General features: G+C 28.2%; 1 protein-coding gene across 3 annotated transcripts in view; it reads right to left on the bottom strand.

The window, feature by feature from the left end:
* LOC111677709 (insulin-like receptor) overlaps positions 1–4,821 on the bottom strand; it is a 42,136-nt gene extending 37,315 nt beyond the window's left edge. For 2 of the 3 annotated variants that reach the window (XM_046949194.1, XM_046949193.1), the window contains exon 1: positions 4,256–4,821. The gene's annotated coding sequence lies outside the window, so the exon portion shown is untranslated. Of the gene's footprint in view, positions 1–4,145 lie in introns of all 3 variants that reach the window. The other variant, XM_046949192.1, reaches the window with a different exon arrangement.
* Positions 4,822–9,587: the final 4,766 nt, after the last annotated feature.

Genomic DNA, 9,587 nt, shown 5'->3' on the forward strand with positions numbered 1-9,587 from the left:
ATCTATCTCCCGATTACGTCCCACGGTGCAGTTGTAAGCTGGAGAATTTCGTAGCTTACACAATAGGACGGCTATAATCAGAGATTAGATAGCTAAGAGATCACATCGTGGTAAACTGTTTTTAATAATATTACTTTATTAACAATAAAGCAGTATTCCATTAACCAACGTGGTCAACCGTACTATATGTAGAATCACTGATATTCAAAATTCACCCGACCGATATCTATTGTCAAAGTCCAACATTTTATATATTATAACCACCAATATTATTAAAGATTTTGAAGCTTTTGCTTGGAAATAGTAAGCCACCAACTGACAATTGAACTCCAAGAATATTGATCTTGAAAGCTACCTCTGAACATTCAACAGATAGCTCCAAACTAATCGTTTCAGTACAAACAAATTAGCTGGTGTTGCATCCTCCTCATTAAGGTTTTTCTTGAATGAAATTATTAAAGAATAGCAAGATTTCGTTTGGAAATAGTAAGCCACCAACAATGGAACTCCGAGATTATTGATCTTAAAAGCAATCTCTGAACATCTAACATATAACTCCAAACATATTGTTCCATTAAAAAGAAATTAGCTGGTATTCAACTCATCAAAGTTTTTCTTTGAATGAAATTGTTAAGAGTATCGAAGCATATTTGGAGGGGACCATAATTTCTATACTGGGGAAGTAAGGTACAATAAAATGGGATATTAAACTACACATATTCCCATATACATATGTTTGTATTCGTCATTTCTATGAATTGCTGATAAACTCTTAGGATTTAATAAATATTATTAAGAGCGTGGCATCTCTCTTTGGGGCTCTAACCCCAAAAAAAAAAGCTAAGAACTCACGACACCGAGACAACTAGACTTGCCAGTTGTCTTATAAATAAGAAGGAAACAAAATAAAAACGAATAAAAATTTTCATATAACAACAGAAAATTCCCAAAATAACGAAAAATATTTGTAAACTGTCAAGCCTGATATTAAACGACCGAGAACCAAATACCCACCGACAAACATACATATCGAAAAAGAAATAAAAATAAAAAAAATTAAGAAGAAGAAAAAAATATAATAAAACAAAACAATCTATGTATGGTGATGTTAAAAACGTACACAAACACACAGCGAGCACTGAAGAAAAACAATCACCAACAACATACAAACACACGACGACACGAGTTGTGATACAAACGGGGAGTAACAAAACAACACTCTATTTTTTCATGTTGTTTTCATTTATTTTTTTTTTTTTTTTTTCAATTTCATTTCAGTAGTGTTTTGGAATTTTACTTGTTTTGAACAATTTTTCCCATTTGTGTTTACACTAGCGCTAAATAGAGGAGTTTATGAGAGAACACTAGAGACACGATATGTAAAAGCCGCTCTCTTGTTATTTTTATGTTGTGTTGATACAAAATAAGCGCAATGTTACCAGATTGTTGATATAGTTTAATGATATGTAGTTAGTGTTGTGTAATTAGATATAATTAAAGATCGATTGGCTGCTAACTTTGTAGATTAATAGCACTTAAATTAGATCTTTAATATGAAGCAATCATAAAATGTCACAACACAGTTGTTTCTTATACAAACTGTTACACGTTTCTATTGTTTGTTTTCCAATACTATGCGTTCAAAGCGAATGATTCTGTGTTAAATTTTGCATCATTACCCAATCCCAACATTTTTGCATCTTATCACATTCTTTGTCCATTATGTATGATACAACTTGCTTAATTTCAGAAAGGAAAAAGTCTGCGATATTATTAGAACCTGAATAGATTATAAAAAATCTACATTTCTTTTCAACTCTTTACTTTCATGGCGAGGTTAAAGATCTTCTGAATCGATCTCACTTTAGAATCTCATCAAATACTTTTTCCAATCGAGTTAATTAAAGTTAATTTCTCAACACTTTTTTAATTGTGAAAAGAACCAAGTCCAAGTTCATTAAATGATTCTCACTTTCCTGGTGAGGTTAAAGAAGTATCTTATTTAAATGCCTATATCTTTGGAAGCGAGCTCACTTTACTAGAATATCATCAAATACTTTTTCTAATTGTATTTGTAAGTAAATTTCTCAACACTATTCTTTCAAAGTTATCACATATGATTTAGATTCCAATAGAATTTCAGCATCAGTTTTCGATTTTGTAGTATTATTTTAGCCATATTTCACTTTGACAATGGAATTAATTACTATTTGCACACCTTTTTTATATAAAAAATACAACTTTCAACAGAAACCGAAAATTCTCCCTTCATTCATGAATCATGAAAAATACTTTAGAACCTTTTATCGCGGTATCCCCACGATATTTTCGGTACTTTTTCTTACTTAAAAATAGTAGTAAAAAAACATCACTTTGTATTCCTGTCTATAATATATTCGAAGGTCCAGTTTTTAGTTGTGTAAAGTCTGGTCTTTTGTCTCGACAATAGTGTAGTCTATAGTCTAGTACATTGTCTTAGGCCTAGACTAGACTCTGGTCTAGCATACAGTCCAATCTAGTCTGTACTATTTCAAAATTTAAATTTTCCATATCGGGTATATACATATATATATTTCGGGAGATCAATTAGGAACTAGTATTGCTTAGAAACCTTTTATTTTTCATTTGTTCATATTTTAAAGAACGATTTCGAAAATATGCACATATTTCAACATAAATTTTGCAGAATTTGTAATAAAAATTTATGATATTCTTATAGGCAAGAATCATGTGGCATCTCTGACGAACTAAATGACAGACAGTGATGATGTTGATGGGCTAGAGAGAGAGGAGTATGAGTGCGAGGAAAAGAGACGTTGTGATTCTCTATACACATGTACAACAAAAACAGCAACAAGAACAACAATAATAATATGGCTTAATTTGCTGCGTAGTATTTTGTAGTTTTATTTCTTAGTTACATATTTATTCTTTTTTTTTCTTTAAATTTTGCTGTTGTTGCTTTAAGGAATTTTTAGCAAAATATCTTTGAAATACACTACAAAATAAAAAAAGATAAATTTCTATTAATTTAAACAAAATGTAACAATGTAATTTATAATGTTATTATTATCATTATTAAGTAGATAAGATGATTTAGTAGTAACAATTATTAGTTTTAGTTTAATTATTATTATTATAATTTAATGAATTTCATCATGATAATTCATTATTACATGTTTTTTTGTTGTTGTTATTTATTTAGTTTTAGTTTTATTTGTTTTTGTATTTAATGTATCACTGTTCATTCACTCTATTATTGTCGTTATTCTTATTATTAAACTAATATGACGTTTAATTAACTAATTAATCAATTGATACACACACACACACTTATATATTTGTATACATTTATTTTTGCTATTTTTATTTATTTATTTTTATATATTTTTTGCTTTTTGTTTTAATTAAATATTTTTTTTTGAATGCGTAGAAAAATAACAAATACCTACAATTCTTTTTTTTATTTGGTTCAATTTTTTTTTGTTTTTGTAGGTGACTATAGAAAAACTATCACTTCGTTTAGGTGTCTAGTCATAAAATAAGCAGAGCAACATTATTGATGAATTGAAAGAAGAAAAAAAGTAACAAAAATAAAAAACAAAATTTAATAAAAAACCATATATTTAAAAATAACTCAATTGATTAAATCACTTTTTTTCTTATTTTTTTAGATTTTCACATTATTCACATTTTTTTCCTTTTTTGTTGGGGAATTTCTCACATTTTTCTAAACCCACCAAGTTTATTTGAAAAGAAATCAAATTTGCATTTATTTTTTTAATAACTTTTGTTTCTTTTGTTGTTATTGTTAAGGGTATTTATATTTTATTATTATTATTACAAACAAATAGCTATTTATTATTTATTTCCGGTTAATACAAAATAACAATTTGTAGTTAGAATTGCATATGAACGCAAAAATAACTCACTATTAAACTCTACTCTAGTTAGTAGACTGGCCTTCTAAAAAAAAAAAACAGAAAACAGAAAAACACACAATAAAAAATTATTTGCTGCTCTTCTAAATGTTTGGTATTCTTCTTTTTCGTAAACACCCAACTTTTACCGTTTTTCTCTCTCATTTCATTTGATTTTTTATTATTTTCTACTTTTAACGAGAGCACATTCACTCACTAACTTACGTTCGCATATTTAGACTTCGCTGTTTTTGTCGGGCACACACATCTTGGCGTGCATTTCTTTTCTTTTCGTTTTTTTTATATTTTCAGCTTGTTTTGTTTTTATTACGCACCTCACATTAGCAGCGGCGACGACGTTAACAGCGACGTTGTTTTTCTTTAAGAAAAACACACAACTTACGTACGCACGCACACACACACTTACACACCCGCTTAAACGACGACACCGTGTGTCCGTCCGTCCGTACGTTCAACTATCACACGATAGTCGTAAATAAAAATCATTCACTTTCCGTTTCGTATGCGATGCTCTTTTTTTCTTCTTCGTATATTTTGTTTTTATTAGTATTTTTATTATATTTTTGTTTTGTTGTTACAAATATATATTCACTCACTTTGTTTCTATATTACTTTCTTTTTAATTTTGTTAATGATTAAAATTTAATAATTTTTTTCATTTCATTAAACTCTTAAATGCACTTTGCCAACGTTTTTACTAAAAGGTTGTCGTTGTTATTGTACTAATAAACAAAATTTATTATACAAATATATATATACACACAGATATATTTCTTTTTTTTATTATATTTATACAAATTTTTTGATTTCAATTGTATCCGGCGAAACAACGCAGAAATAGTCAACATGTGTTTACTAACGCGCTACAGAACGTATACTAAAAGTAGATAGGACAGAGCGAGTGAGAGAGTGAGTTACTTTAATTTAATATCGTATTTGATTTTTCTTTTATTCTCCGTTTTGTTTTGCTTCTTTTGCCAAAACAAATATAGTGTTGCCAAACTTTTGTGAAAACATGTGATAAATACAGGGGAAGTGTTGTGATATATAAATACATTGATGATGAATAAAATAGATGTTTTGTTTTTTTATTATTTAATATTTTGGATTAATTTTAATTATTTATTTTAATGAAAATATTTGAATTTTTTTTAGACTATAATGACAAATGATATATTTGCATTGACTAGATTGTTAAAATCGATCCACATCTAACACAAGCTTCCATAAAATATAAATATTTTGGATGCCACATTTTATGAAGGATACAAAATATTTCTATTAAATTCTTATTTGACCCTTCCCACCATAAAAGGTACCTTATAGAAAAGAGCTCACAACTAGTTTTAAAATAATATTATAACGATAGAGGCTCACACAAGTTTTATACGAATAAAAATCGAAGCGGTCAGTAATCCCCATATAATAACCCATACAGAAAATTACTCTTACGATCAAAGCTTAGCTTAAAAATGCCAAACTCCTATATAAGGTCCATTCTAAAAAATCTTTCTACGCTCATAAATGGCTTATGAACCTCTAGGCGATGAAATGCGAAATAAACCAAAATGAACCAAAATCTTTCAATAAATTTTATGAGGATGTGTCTCCTTATAACTAGGGTTCCATAAATCGACTTTCGAATAATCGAACAATCGACTTTCTGTCTAAGTCGGAAAGAGTTGAAAATATTCGGAAAAAGGTCGAAAATAATCGAAAAAAGTCGTAAAGTCGGAAAAAGTCGAAAAGTCGACAATTTATAAAATACTAAAAGTCGAAAAGTCTAAAAGTCGACTTTTAATTACATGAAAAAAGTCGAAAAATCGAACCTAGAACTATAGAAGAACCCTACTTATAACAGTATTATCAGTTTTTTAGTAGAAATGTTTCATAAATTTATAAAAGTAATTGACCCATGACCCGATAATAAATCCTTTTCTGGAAATCATTTTGTTGGCGTTTATATTAAGATATTTAGACAAGATTTTAATAATGACTTTAAAAATTTGCTAGTGGAATATAAAACCCATACTTATAAAGAACAACATGATATAACCGAGATATTCTTAGAAATAAGCATTTGGTCGTGAGCGAGAACAGGAGCATATAGTCAGTATATCCACCGTGGCGACACGTTAATGAGGCTTTCTTTGGCAATTTAATTTCATTGAATGTCATCATATAATTTGGATAAAATGTAGTCTTAAAGCGCAGTTTAGCCAGTTGTTTAGGAATAATATAGAAAGTTCTCCTGCAACGCAATATTTTATTATTATCCGTTATTTAAAATTGTACTTCATTATCAACACACTGCATTATCCTCCTTTTAGAGTTGTATTTAATAATTGTATATTTTTTCGTAAGTGTGGCAGCACAATAATTGATTTGTTGTTTATTCGTTTTACAGTTTGCCGGCAATATTTTGTTTGTGTTAAATTGTTTCAACTACTGATTAACAGAGGGCGCGTCACGTTAACTTAATAATTATGTTAAAACGGCTGTAAATTTGAAAAATTCATACAATTAAGAAACTAGTTAATATTTAAAGAACATAATCGAAATCTGTGTTCACTCCTATTATACTGAAAAAGCAGAAAATCAGCCAAGGAATAAATAAACGAAAAACTGTTTGTCAAATTTTTATATGAAAAACCTATAAACAACTGCTTAAACTATGCTGCAATTAAGTGTAAATTTCAAACTACCATCATATAAAACATAAAATTATCTGTAGATCATTTAAAAATCCTTGACCACTCATATTTTTCTAGAAAAATTAACTCTATTTTATACTAAAGAAACTCCAAATCTATTGTTAAAATAACTTTAAACAATGTTAGTTTTTTTCATTATAGTGCGTAGGACAGGAAAAAACGATAAGAAAAAAGAAATAACTTCCGTTTTGAATAACGGAAACGGAAATTCTACTTTATTAACACCTTGTTTACATTTTAAAGTCTCAAATAGGAAAAAAATAGTTTAACTGTTTTATTTTTTTTGCATAAAACTCTGCCTAACAGGGGGAGTTAATAGAGGCTTGAAGAAAAATTTATTCATTTATTTACTTCCTTTATTATTATAATTATAGGTAATGTTATTGTTATTGCTAATAGTTGTCGTTGTTGTGCTTGTGGTTGTTGTAATAGTTGGCATTTAAAAGGTAAACGAGTGGTACATGAATGAATAAACACAAATATTCACTCATAAAAGTAATATTGTAAGTAGAATACATACTTAACTACCTACCTACTACATACATACATGTGTAAGTGTAATTGTAGGTATGTAATGTAAAATTGTGTGTATAACTAATGACAAAAGAATTATAACAATTTTGTTCTCTCATCACGTAAACATGCATATTTTCTCAAAAATAATTAATTTTCCTATAGTGTGACCTGCTCATAAATCTCCACTTAAATGAACACACAATAAAATACAAAAGTGAAAGAGTATCATATAGTTTACGAGAAGGGGGACATTTACTAAAATGGTGGTCATTAAGTGTAAGAGTGGGTCGAGGTGGGTTAGAGTAGCGACTAGAAATTGTGTTACATTGTAACTCCTTTAACAGATTTCTTACACATGTACATACATAAATACAAATAAACAAATGAAAATACTTTTGCATGCATAAAATATACGAAATATACTTAAATAAATGAATATTCTTGCTAACTTATATACAAACATATAGACATACCTAAACATACATACATTTATTTATGAACATGCATAAGCTCGCATACATACATATGTACATATTTAATGACAACGATAACAACGAAAAAGAGAAAGAAGCACCAGAAGACATCACCAAAAAGCTAGATAAAAGAACCTAATATTAATAAGCTATGAAAATTGTTTCAAGGTAGTATATTCTGATAATATTATAGCTGAATACATACATACAAACATACATGCATATGTACATATTTACATGTTTTACTTGCAGAGCTATTTTGATTCATATACAATTAATTACATTTACAGCTAAACATATATCCATACATACATACATACATACATACATACATACATACATACATACATACATACATACATACATACATACATACATACATACATACATACATACACACATACATACAAACATACATACATACATACATACATTGCCGGTATGCATTTGTAGAACATTTAATTATACGTATGACAAGTTTTATAAAGGATTTAAGAACAAGGATTTTAAAGGATAAACAATATTAAAACTTTCATTAATGAAAGGGAGGAAATTATGGAGCATTATTTAAGTGTAACATTTCAATTTTTTACTTTAATATGGTTTAAAATTTAGCAGCCTAAAACTATGCAGTCCAATAAAGCTGGTAATCTTTTGAATGTATAGAATATAAATTAGTGATATGAAATCTACGATCACTTCTTCACGATGCAAAATTCCATTAAAATCGAATTTTGTATGAAAAAAATTTAAAAATCAGTATTCACTATTTTCATTTTTTCAAAAAAATCGTTTTGTAGATCATTCATTCTGTGATCACTTATGTATATTTCCCGTTATTTCAATAAAATAGGGAAATATATGTAACAAATCATATTTTCCATTAAACACCGGATTTGGAAAGATCTTTAAATAGCGCTCGGCTCAGAAAATGGTAATAATCTGTGATCACTTGTATTTTCCTAAAAAACTAAGTTTTGTAATCTAAACATGAAAATCGTTGTAAAGAAAATATGTATTTAAATATTTTCTTTTCAAAAAAATTTTAATATAAAAATTCTAAAATCGTATGTAGATCTGAAAATAACTTTCTAGTTACGAGAATAGCGAAAAACTATGATCATTCACGTTTTTCATTTAAAATCGATTTTTGTATAAAAACAAATAGGAAAGTATTTAAAAGCATGGCAGACCATATGATACCCTACACCAGTCAGTATGTTAAAAATAACAAAAATTAGATTTTTATGATGTTTATTAAAACTTTAATGTAATCGATGAAAAATTTTAAAAAATCTTATAGTTTTTCAGATAAACAAAATTTTGTATTTAATTCATATAGAAAGTGCCAAGAATCATTTGAAAGTCCGACCATTATTCTCTAAATGTTCATATGAATGTCAATGTTCTCCATGTAGAATTTTAGCACTTATAGCTTCCCAGATATAGGAATTTTTCTGATTAATTCATATGTGGACTCACACTCCACCTAAAATGTTCAGATATATAATAAAGTTTTTCTTGCAAAATTTTAAGAATCATGTTCTATTAGTTACGCAGATAAACGATGGTCCTCCCGTTTTTCTCTAAATGTTCACATGAATGCCCCCTAATGGTATTCCGCCCACTTTTTGCCCTAAATAATCATATTGACACTAAAGTCGCTCCGACAAAATTTACTCTTATATACGGATTTAATATACGGATTTAATATTTTCTTAATATAGGCGTGGAATCACGCCCACTTAGCCCATTGTTCCTTCCAGCTATAGAGGAATACACAGTGAAAATTTCAAAAAGATCGGTTCAGTAGTTTAGCCTCCTATAAGGTACAAAAAACAAACAAACATACATTGATTTTTATACAAATATACATAGATATCGGCTGTAGACCCAATTTAGAAACAACATTCCCTAATCTATGATCTGTCACATTTTTCTAA

The sequence above is a fragment of the Lucilia cuprina genome, chromosome 4 (genome assembly GCF_022045245.1).
Source record: "Lucilia cuprina isolate Lc7/37 chromosome 4, ASM2204524v1, whole genome shotgun sequence".
Classification (NCBI taxonomy): domain Eukaryota; kingdom Metazoa; phylum Arthropoda; class Insecta; order Diptera; family Calliphoridae; genus Lucilia; species Lucilia cuprina.